Source organism: Cupressus sempervirens, chromosome 4, assembly GCF_028749045.1.
Source record: "Cupressus sempervirens isolate cs-2001-9-10 chromosome 4, ASM2874904v1, whole genome shotgun sequence".
Classification (NCBI taxonomy): domain Eukaryota; kingdom Viridiplantae; phylum Streptophyta; class Pinopsida; order Cupressales; family Cupressaceae; genus Cupressus; species Cupressus sempervirens.
Genome location: NC_143121.1, coordinates 105,314,748 through 105,327,551, shown reverse-complemented (window position 1 = coordinate 105,327,551; position 12,804 = coordinate 105,314,748). Strand labels below are relative to the sequence as shown.

General features: G+C 33.2%; 1 pseudogene; it reads right to left on the bottom strand.

Annotated features, from left to right (window-relative positions):
- Window positions 1–1,002: 1,002 nt before the first annotated feature.
- The window catches only part of LOC149560165 (inorganic pyrophosphatase TTM1-like), a 31,792-nt pseudogene continuing 19,990 nt past the window's right edge, over window positions 1,003–12,804 (bottom strand).

The following is a 12,804-nucleotide window of genomic DNA, read 5'->3' as shown; positions in this document are numbered from 1 at the left end:
AAATTTGTCTAGACCTCTGAAAAAAATTTAATGTCTAACTCCTTAGAAATCTTCTCCTACATTCTCTTCCTATTATTCCAAAGCTATGTCAAGTGGAGTTCAAGGAAAATGACCTAGATATGCTTCAAAAGGTGACCAATTTGTTGAGAATGACCTGCTTTATAATAGAAATGTTAAATATAGGGAAGTGACACACTCCAAGATTGAGGATGCTAATTTTTGTATCCTCTTATGAGTTGCACTGAGTTCATGTTTATCACCTATGCATGGTCATTTATCTGTGTGTGATAGGAAACACTCTTCCTGAGCCTTGTATCCTTGTGGACCAAAATTTCCCAACAAATTTGATGTCTCTACTTCAAACAATAGACTCAGAAAGCCCAAAAGTGACCCTATGCATTAGCAAAGAACATCACTCAACATCTTTGTTTCTTGATAATATTTCTTGCAAGGAGATGGCATTCACATTTTGCTAAAATCTAACTACTGCCATAAACAAATAATCCTACATTGTCTTGAGATACATACTTGGGTTCTCCTCCAGCCACTCCATCCCAGGACATCCTAGGAACAGATGTCTAGGAGAATTTGACATTAATTATAGAGGCATTTTGAATTGAAATCTTAGAATACAAGTTTGGCATAAGAATTCTCCTAACTCTCTTCTTCTTTGTCATTTTCTTCTCCTCATTTATGGCTTCACTAATGACTGCTAGTTTCCTTACTATCTCCTTGAGCCTTTTAGGTCTTACTATACGATTTGTAAAGCTCAATCCCTGCCATTTGATAACCAAAGCTTTAGAATACACAACATTCTAACTCATCACATGAACCATAAGTCAATAGAAAATATTGCATTGCATACTTACATTAGAATCTTCCACGTGATAGCTCTAAGAGTCCACAATCGTGTGGGCAGGCCTAAAATCTGCTATATAAGGCATAATTGTAGCAATCATTAAGCATACACCATAATCTAGTATAATCTCACTGAGCTTGCAGTTATGTTCGTAATAAGTCCTCTTTGGCATAGAATGCATTGCTATGAATGTTATTGGCACCAGGTTCTTCAACTTCAACATTCACCTCTACAACCTACATACAAATTTTCAATTATTAATATAACCACCAAAAAGCATCATTGTACAATACATAATGAGAAAATTATTTTATTTTTCCAAAATGTTCCTACTGTGGAAGTATACCACTAAAATATTGATCCCAAAAAACCTAAATATATTTGCAGCCACTCAAACTATCATTACAAAGTATGAGCCAAAAAAAACTAAATTAAATTCTTGCCATCCATTCTCTATCATTTCAACTTTACATTTTTAGGTTTGCAAATTCTTAGTCTTATTGAGAATGCTTGATTCTTATGTTTGAATTTTGAAATAGTAGCAACATGAGTGTGAAATCAAAACTTGATAAAAGTTCTAGACTAAACAACATTTGTACTTGATAAAAGTGCCAAAAGAAGTTGTATTCATAGTTTGCAACAGTATAGATAAAGGACACTATTAGACACCTAGATATATGAACTTGTGCTAAGCATGTCCTCCCATCTTGATGTTTCCAAAGAATCTCATGATCTTCCTCATGCAAGTAGACACAATTCTCAATAGTTTTTACTCCTCCAGTGAAATTTGTGAAGTGTGCATCAAAATATTTGATATAATCCAAACAATCACACCCCTAACACAGGCAATATTGTTTGTCATTAAGAGTTTTTTGTGCTTATTTGAGAAAACATCTAATTTCTCACACCTGTTATTAAACAAATGCATTTATACAAAATTTAATAACTAGATCCATGCCAACTGTCATGTGCACAATTTGTCTATTAGCCAAGAACCTTTAAAATCATTTAGAAGTAGCATAGAATTCAAATTTGATAGCTAAAGAGTTATTATCCTCCTGAACAAATTAGAGATCAAATCATTTAATAGATGGATCCATGTCAATTATTATGTGCACAATATGTCTATTAGCCAAGAACCTCAAACCTTCTTTTTAAAGCATCTATATGGATAGATTAACATTGTTTTGTGTTACAAAAAGACAATTCTATAAAGAAAACTAAAGTAAGATCAATTATTTTAACCTAAACATAGAGAGAGTGTCAGATACGAATAAGGGAGTTTAGAATTTCATATACTTCTAGAAAAATTATATGTATTGTTTTATAGCTAGAAACACCAAATCCATGCACACATTTGAGTGGTTGCCTCTAATATACCTCCCTTCAGAAACCTGAACAAATCCAGCACTCCAACAAAATAGCTAAAATAGTCTTGACAGTCCTGACAACATCCAACATATACATTAAACCTTATGCACAAGATCTACTTGCCTATGGTTATTGTAGATGAGTACTTCTAGCAGGAGTATAAAAATTGTATGAACAACACAATTCAAACAAAACTATAGGATCTAATCAATTCTTTAAAATCAATTAGAGATAGTGCTGAAATAATATAATTGAGTTAAGAATTTCTTATCCTCCTGCCACAATTAGTTTTATTGTCTTTATAGCTGGAAACAATAGATCCATGACTATTGTGGTGTGATATCTCCTACTATGCCACAAATTGAACCCTCCTTTTGAGTCAAGAATTTCTTATCCTCTTGCCACAATTAGTTGTACTATCTTTTAGGTGGAAACACCAAATCCATGACCATTGTGGTGACAAAATTATAGGATCAAATCAATTCTTTAAAATCAATCATAAAGAGAGTTCTGAAATCATATAATTGAGTTAAGAATTTCTTATCCTCCTACAATTAGTTGTATTGTTTTTATAGGTGGAAACAACAGATCCATGACCACTGTGGCGTACTATCTCCTACTGTGCCACAAACTAAACCCTCCTTTAGGAATCTAAACAAATCAAGTACAAAGGAAACAAAATAAGAGTTATAAGAGACATTGATTGCAGCTAAACATTACTTCTAGAATGCTAATAAAAATCTAACAAATATCTAGGACCGAATCAGATATACAAAATCAATCATAGAGGGAGCATTGAAATCAATCAGGGAGTTGAAGAGTTCTTATCCTCTTGTCCAAATTAGAGTTAGTTGTATCGTCTTATAGCTAGGAACACCCCAAAACCATCACCATTATTGTGTTCCATCTCCTATTATGCCACAAACTAAACCCTTCCTTTAGGAACCTAAACCAATCGAGTACAATGGAAACAAAATAGGGGGTTGTAAGAGACAAATTGCGCCTAAATATTACTTCTAGCAAGGGAAGTAAAATCTAACACAAATCTAGGACAAAATTAGTCATAGAGGCAGCGTTGAAACTTGAAATCAATTGAGGGATTTGAGAGATCTTATCCTCCTACCCATTTTAGAGATTGGATGATTTAATAACTGGAGCACCATATCCATGTCAGCTGTGATGTGCACAATATCTCTATTAACCCGGAACCTCAACCTTCCTTTACTTGCATCTGTATGGATAGATTTACATTGTTTTGTATTATAAAAAGACAATTCTATAAGAAACTAGCATCAAATCTGATCTTTGAAACTAACATAGAGAGAGCATTGAAATCAAATAAGGGAATTGAGAGAATTTCTTATAGTATTTTTTTTATTTCTTTAATTTTTAAAGTAATTTTGAAACAAATTCAAAACTTCTTATGCATTATAAGGGGTATAATGCCAAACATTTTTCAAAATTTTCTAGTAATATTTTCCATTTAATGTTCATTATTCATACATAATGGTCAGACATAGAAGTTCTAGTTCACTACCAAAGAAGTTATAATAGCTCTGTTTAAATTGATGCAGCTTCACCACTTGGCGTTATAAACAATGATTAAGCAAATGCCTAGTGATGAGAGTTTTCTTTGGTAGTGTAAGTATTCTAGCATTAGAGTATACAAGTGATGCACAGTGGCAATGGAAGAAACTTCAATGCCTCTTGTACTTCTTTATAGTCTTTATATTTTTCATCAATCAATGGTACTTGTCTAAATTTGTAGTCCTTCTATCCTTCAAGGAATCTATAAGAAATCAATAATCTTACAATCTCTTAATGGAACTACAACAAAGAAACTTTGTTTCTGCTTGGTGCAATTCCCAACACACCCCACTTCAATTTTCAAGGGCACCTTGAAGGTATCTATGTGCCTTACCCTTGAAAAATTCCTATGACCATCAACTCTACCCAAAGAACACTAGACTCATAGATAACTCGATTTTTGCCCACACAAATTCTATGCCAACAATCATAGTGACAGATATAACACAAGTGTACTCCCAAAGGTTAACACAAACCTTGAAGACTCCAAGTCATTGACAAGATTTACACTATTTAAGACTTGCCTTTGTTGATTCTTTGAAATCACTAACACAACCCCAAACTTCTTGATGTCCACCTTTGAACCAAACAGCCACCGCTTGATTGTGATAGTCATTACAAAATTGTACCTCACTGATCTATTAGTAACTTTGGAACATTCCAAGTCATTGATATGACATAAGGAAATGTTTGTGGATTCTCTAAACTCAGTCTTGACATGGTTCTGAACTCACAGACAGCAACAACTTCAAACCATATGATATATGATAGTTATGCCAATCTATGATTCTGTTGTTTTTGTTGAAAAGCACAGACTTCCAATCCTTGACTAGACAAAGGATGATGAATCAATGTATTTTTAAACACTTGATAGTCTTCCCCAACATCTAACATCTAAACTTACTCCAACATAATGATAGTGTTCAATGCACATGCAGTCCTAGCAGGCCTATCTAGGCTTGATTGCAAAGAAACCCTACCAAAATGGGTACATAAGCCAAAATGTTAATGTTAGGAATGTCTTACAATTGTCTCATGACTTGCACTATCCACCTTGATTGATTGAATCCATGCATTTGGTCTATGAGTTCCATTTGAATTGTTCCCAGGCTAAACTCACCCGACTACTTGTCATAGGGCATAGGTTTAAAAATAGTAAACCACATCCTCTGAGTCTCTCCTTCTAAAATCCCTAAATAGACTCATCAAACTATACAGCACCAAAATTTCAAGCAATTTGGTCAGTTATTGTAACAAATCCACATCCATTTGCATGAAAGCCCAGATTGGTGAGGGTTTCTGACCTAGTCGGAGTGAAATAGCAAGATCTCACTCCAAATTGAACCAAATTCCTTCAAACTTGTTGCATTTGAAAGAATACTCATAGAACTATTCGTTCATATGACTTTTAGACCCATGCCAATCTGTAAAAGTATGAAAAGGTTGTTTGCAACAGCAAAATTAGAGAGAAAATAGAGAAAATTTTATTGATATCAAAATAACCTATAAAAAATGACTGAGCTCTGCCTTGTGACAGGTTCACCAATGGTTTTAAAGACAACTTGCTTGATCCAACTGCTTTGGATTGCAGGAATAGTTGAATTTCCTTAACTAAATTCAGTTTTGCCATTTGAAAACTTTTTGTAAAGTTCTCAAAATGTTGCATTACAACATTTTTTACAACATTAAAACATTTTGGAGCAACTATCTAAGAAAAAGTGCTCTTATTGACCAAAATTGAGACTAACTCCTACCCTATACTCCTAAAATGTAGATATGCATAATCAAAGACCTAGATGCCATTGGCATGAACCTAAGCCTAGGTTTCCTATAGGTGAAAAGCCATTGGTTTATAAAACACCAAATGGCCTAACACTTTTACAAGTGGACAAAAAATCACTAACATGACCTAAACCTACCATAAAGAAATGAACTTCATTTAGATGACCCCCTTGACACAAGGGATGCCCTGCACCAACAAGCTCATACCATTGTCTGAAAGATCACTTATGTGTCATCTCAAGAGACAAAATAAAATCTTGTTGAGGGCCAGATGGTAAAGGGCTGCCACAATATCTCTAATAAACTTGTACAAGCTAGCACTTACAAATCTATGACAAACAATATTTGAATCCTGCTTATAGGAGACATATTGATTTCAAATATACAACTTTATCTTCCCACGTAGTATTCAGTTGGTCCTAAATGTAGAAAATAAGCTATGCAAGCTTTTCCACTTGGAAAAGTATTGTTATGCATTTGATATTAAGAAAAATACAACATAGCACGACAGTTATCAATATGACCATTTCTTCCAAGGGTCCCTTAGAGAAAAATCTTCTTTTACTAGATGAACACTTTTAGTCAAAATATCACTAAATCACCCTAATTGGTGTTGGTATGCACCAATCTATTATAGTAATTGCTCTCTTTGTTCAGGGAAAAGTTCATAGAATGATCACAAATATTGTGCTGATTTTAAAGACACGCACATTTACAATATCACTTTTCTCATTTGATGGACTAGCTACTTCACAATGGCTCCACTCATAGAAGAGATACAATTTTTGAGGATGAAAAATTATGGAGATTGTTAAGAAAAATAGTACATAAATGGGAGAAAGTAGGGGAATTTGATAGTGGAAGTAGGAATTTTTCCAGCATTGAGGATTATGGTTGGAGATGTGTGTTCCACAACATAACAAGTAAGGATAGAAAATTGTCTAGGTTGTTACAAAGACTTTAAAGACCGCACGTGATTTTGCAAGATGTAGAGGCAAATCTTTTCAATACAAATATAGCATTAAGCATGAACATAAATTGCATGTGGAAAATTAGCAACCAATGTGAAAACACCATCAAATCTTTTTAAGCTTTTGAAGATAAATTTTGAGCCTTGGTCTAGATACTATTTAAAAGCTCTCCAAGTGGTTGATAGTAAAATCTCTTAAGCTACCCCTATTTTCCCAATTCCTCTTGAAACTTGCCACTTGATTTTCAACTCTTAATGGTGATATTGTTGGGAACATTATAGCCACTTCTAAACAAAGGAAATACAATAAATTAATAATTTCTAAGCCATGTGTCACAGAAAGAATTCACAATTATAAAAAAGATGATGTTGGAGGACGGGAACTGAGTCAACAGGCATCTCAATAAAGATATCTTCTCTTCAGAGTAAATTCACTACCCAGGCCTTTGTCAAATCTTTTTAAGTTGGATAACTTCAACCATTACCATTTTCCTTATAGTTACAGATACAATGGATGTTATGGAAAACAATTAGTATTCTAATAGTAGCAAAAGAAATAACTAATTTAAAATCTTTGTAACAATAACCAATAAGTACCTATAAATCTTTAAATAAGCCCAATTTTAGTGGATAAACCTGAACTAACAGATTTAAACTGAAAAAATAAATTAGAATTGCAATTTTCCCAATTGTAAAAAATTGGACACACTAAAAAGCATCAGAAAAATAAGTTATGATAAAGTGAAATTAGACTCATTATAAGCCCTAAATAAAGATAGCACTAAATTTCAAAATGCATTTATGTATCAATCATACCACTCTAACTCACAACTATAGTGAAAAATGCCTATGAATTCGCAGTAATTTTTAGATTCATGGTAAAGTACTAGCTATCATAAAAATAATGCATTAACTATAATTTCCATAAATATATTAGGAAATGTTAAGCAATTAGATAGTAATTATTTGGAAACTTGCAGTAATCAAGAATCTTACAAGTAATGAATTAATTTTACAGCCAAGAAATTTGTACATTAACTCACCTACCTCAATTTTGGTGAATTTTTGGCAAATTTTGACTTGAAAAATCATGGTATGTCTTGCAAGATTTTATTGAGTGATATTTCAAACTACAGATGGAACAAAAAAAGTAAAATTATAATTTCACTGCTAGTCATTTAGAGCCCATCAAAGAAGCTCAGTAAACATATTGTCTAGAAGATTGTTATAATATGAATCATCCATAAAGCTTGTCTTCCAAAAGTTCTGATATAATTTGAAACATGATGAAGGTGACATTCTTCACATATTACAAAGAAATAACAAACTGGAAAACCCATGATATGACTAAAACACTGCTTCTCAATTGCTACCACAGTACTATTCTATACTTTTTTTCTTTGTATAAAAATGAAAACCTCTAATATCTAGCATCAGAAAAAGAACACAGGAAAGACGAGTATCAGAATCTAAGAGATACCCAATCCATAAATTCATCTTTGACACAACGAACAAAGAGATTGTAAATACCAATCATGTCAGATCATGCGGGCTAGTAACAATAGTGAAAATGATAACAATGTATTCTATAGAAATCAAATCTAGATCCTATAACAATGGAACAAAATAGTTAAAAGAAAAGAGTATCTTCCAACCAAAATATATAGCAGATGGAAACACCTCAAACTTTAATAGTATGTCTTTATATTTCTAGTTTAAAAAAAGCAAAGGAGGATCAAGGTATCTTAGCTTCAACTAACCATATGTCCAGAAAAAATAAAAAAGTACTAACTAAAATAATTATGATAATTAAGCCATTTAAAAGACAAAAAATATATACATAAAAAGAATGAAAATATAGGCCTTCATATTATTACATGGTGAAAATGATATGGCCAAAAACACTTTTTAGGATTCCAGCAAAATACCTTTTACTATACTGAGTCTTTAACCCAAGCTTTACATCAGATATCCAACAAAATGACCTAGGACTGGTAGCCTCAAAATCATTTTGCAATAACTTGGACTTAAGGTCATCAAGAAGTGCCTATCAAAACACACAATACATAAGTACAAAATATAACTTGAATGAAAACTTGGTGACTTTTTTGGTGTATAAAAATATGATATGAAGCTTTGTGACTCAATCCCTACCATTATTTCAGCTCTTAACCTCTCAACTTGTATTTTCTCAATATAGGAGCAAGGAATATATGACCCATCAAGGCCCAGTTTCCAAGCAACCTCTACAACTAAGGACTTGTCCTTACCCTGGACCTAATGATGAATTCACAAAAATTCAAATCAACAATTTTCAAAACATCAAAAAGACAATAGTACCTCCCAAATGAATTCCTTTCATAGCCCAAAAAGTCTTGAAATATGTTGAATAACTGTATGTACTTCTACTATAGTTTTTCAAGCTTATCAACTTTCACTATCACCCTATCACTTGTGAATATACAACTTGTTCGCTTCAATGATGAAGTTGTTGTCTATCCTAGGGCCATCAAGCCTCCAAGAAGATGGACACCAACTTCAAATGTTATCCTTGGAGATATGTTAAATGGATGATCTGTAACCCATTCCTGCTATCACAATGAAATTCTATCATTTCAAAAAAATAAAGTGCACCAAGTACCAATGACATAGCAACTACTTTTAGTTTGAAATGAAGACTTTCACTATCTCAAAGACAACTTCTCGGATAAACTGGATTTCACTTTTACTAAGAAAGAAATGGGTCTTTTTTAAATTGGAAGATATTTGTAACTACAAACATAAAATTTACATATCAAATTTTGTGACTCAAAAAATATGTCAGATCCTATTATAAACTGAGGCAAGGGACAAATTCATAATTACCTCAAACATAAGGTTGTATTTTCCCTCTCTACTTCACATCCTTAGGTAAGACTGGCATGTCTCTGCATCTTCCCCAGGGAGCAAAAGATAGATGTCGTAAGTTTCTTTAGTTTTTCCAAGATCTTCTATGCACAAAACTTCCCTAATTTGGTCCTCTGTAATAATGTGACTAGACTGCAAAAAAAAGTAGTAGGGACATGTATCAGGAAACTAAAGTGTCTAACTACAATTATCCATTGAGACACTTAGCCAAATTATGATTTGTACCAAATTATGATTTGTACCAAATCATAAGATGTTATATTATAATACCTTAAAAATGTAAGTTGGGGTTTGAAACCTAGAAAAAGGATTAAATTTAATGATAATTTTAATATGTGCAGTTTCTAGTTGAGGTTCAATATGCACCTTATACATTGGATAAACCTGCAAAATCCATTCTCACATTTAATTAAAAATTAAAAAAATATCATTTGTAAATGCCTCTCATTAGAGAACACAAAGACAAATATCTATAGATAACAATCCAAACTATAGTTCTTGACAATAGACACCAAGTAGCTTTGTTCTTGGGCATCATCACCATTTAAAATACATAAGATCCCACCAGTAATGCAAATTAAATTTTGAAGATTGTTCTCTTGTTTCTTTATTCCAATGATCAATCAATAATAATAATATACAAAAGACAAAGGCAGAAAATAACCCATGCTTACAAAAGGAATTCTCAGAAGTAATATAAGCTTTAGGAGTGAACTCCATATCTTGGTTCTAGTCACACAAAGCAATGGGTTTTGGACAAGAGGCTAATGTATTGTTCAGCAATAATCTAAATTCAGAAAGGAAGTTTTGAATCCACAATTAGTAGCAATACATGCTTAAAAGACATCACTTGAATCTTGGATAAATGAGGAGTTTCATGGAAGAAATCTTGAGGTAAAGTATGACATTCATTATACCATTATACATTGAATAGGCCAACAAAAATTGTGCATCCATGTCTCACTCCCTCATTCAGTAGGGTTTTGTTAAAATGATTTTCTACTTTACTGTAATTATCATATTATATATTTGTTAAAATTAAGTATGTTTTTTAAAGAGGAAAGTAAAATAAAATTACAAATCATATGATATGTGTTTTGGTATTGAGCTTCAAGGGAAAAGTGTACACCAGACCATCTATGGGGAGCAAAAACAAATGCAAGTGTGGTTTGAGACCAAACAAAAGCATTTCGATAGCAAAGTTTCATTAACCACAAAGGTAGAATTTATGATAGTTATTTTTTCAAATATTTTAATAGGTCTAAGTCAAAGATATGCAAAGAATTATTATTGGTAGTTATTTAATGCCAATTAGAATTGAGCATGTTTGTCCTGCATTAGGTATGTGCACCTACCCATAGTACTACACAAAGGAGATTTAAGCACGACAAGACCTAGTGAAGTTATCAATATGCTATAGTCATTGACTATGGAAAATTGGAGATAGTGATGTTGTGATTCTTAAAAGATATAACAATAGAATAGATGTCTCCTATAAGTACAAATAAGCCAACTATGTGCACATGCATGTCCTGGAGTAAAAGATGTAGACTTATGATTAGATACAATGTGTAAGCTCAAATACTCGAAAGACAGGCAAGTAGCAACCATACGACACATGCATAAGAAAACTAAATATGTAAAAATCTTTTCCCTGTAATTCATCTTGTGTAATGGCCCTAAAACAAATAAATGAACCAACAAAGAGGAGATTATTCTCAACTTGGTATATAGGTATGTTGGTTCCCAAAAGGAACTCCCTTGCCAAAATTTATAAGGAAAAGTCAACCTACCATTTATAATATTTGAGAAATGATCTCTACATGTTCCTGACGACAATGGCCAATATCCCTAAGAACCCACTTGACAAGATTAAAGTGAACACCTCCAGTGATACACACACAAAGATCTAGTAATGGTTGTAATTGTTCATTTAGAGCATGGATACCCTCAATGATAACAATCATAGATGATGGAAATTCAACATCCCTTGAAAATAATTCACATAAAATGTTTGCCAACTCTAAACTTCAGTTCAGGCAATTCCTAGACAGCATTTAATATTTCTTGCAAAGCATTCAAAATTCAAAACTATTATATTACAACATGTGAAAATTACAATTAATATGTTTTATGCAAACTAAAAGTCAAAAATGTAGCCAGTGTGATAGCTGAGCTTAAAATCATATACAGGAATTTTTACAGGTTTCCCATCTTTTAAATCCCTTATGTTCTGAAGAAGAGCACCATAATCAATCAGTGTTGGATCTGCCAATAAAAATGTAGGGAGAAATCTTAACAATATGATTGAGATTGCATTTTTTTTTCTCAGTAAAAGACACAAACATTGATGCAGGAGCATCCAGAGGTATAAGGGCAATCCTGTGTCACCCAAAAAAATGTACTTAGACTTAGTTTCTATTTCATGTGTTTTCATTTTGGATACCCATTTGGGCCAAATAAAGGTTCCAACTCTCACAGTTCCACTATCAGTGAGCTAGAAAATCTTGAAAAAATAGGAGCATCCAATTTGACCATCATTTTGGTGACCTAGAAGGTGTGAATTGGCCAGCTGAATGTAATTGTGATTTAGAGCATTCCAAAAAAAGAATCAGGTCAAAAGGCCCCACGGTTTGAAAGTTATTGCAGTTTTTCGAGTTTTGGAGACCTCCTAAGAATGCTTCAAAGTCAGTTAGGAGCATTAAATGACCTCAAAAAGGGCCAAAAAATGGGGGATGAGCAAAGCTTGTCCATAGGGCTATAGAGCGCTTTGAGAGCTTTTCAAAAATGTAAACGGTTCGTCAATCGGAGCTACGGTTCAAAAGTTATGCCTCCTGAAAGTTCAGTTACCGTTTTTGGATTCTTCTAGATTTGCACCGACTTCTAACGTAGCTTCTGGAACCTTCTATTTGGTCGATGGATGTCTACTAGCACTTTCTAGAATGTAGTCCTAGTCCTTAACCCTTCGGGGTCTATTTAAGGAGATTTCTAGAATTGTAAAAGGCAGTTCGAAGTGGAGTTTGAGAGGAGGTACTAAAAGGAGAAATTATCTCTAGATTTATGCTATTGTAAGCCCTTTGGGAATGTTTTGAAGTTTATTTTCTCTGTATTGTTTGTACTAGCTTATTTTCTCAGTTAATACAATTTCCCTTTTTTGTTGTGTCTATTCTGTTTGTGGGTTGTGTCCCCATCAAGTGGTATCAGAGCAAGTTTTCCTGAGTGTGTAGACAGAGCGTCGACTGTGAGGCAGTTTGCACCAGGACTGTGTGGTTGTGGGTTTGAGTTAGAAGATGCCTCCACAAAGAGAACGTGGCAGAAGGTCCAGAGC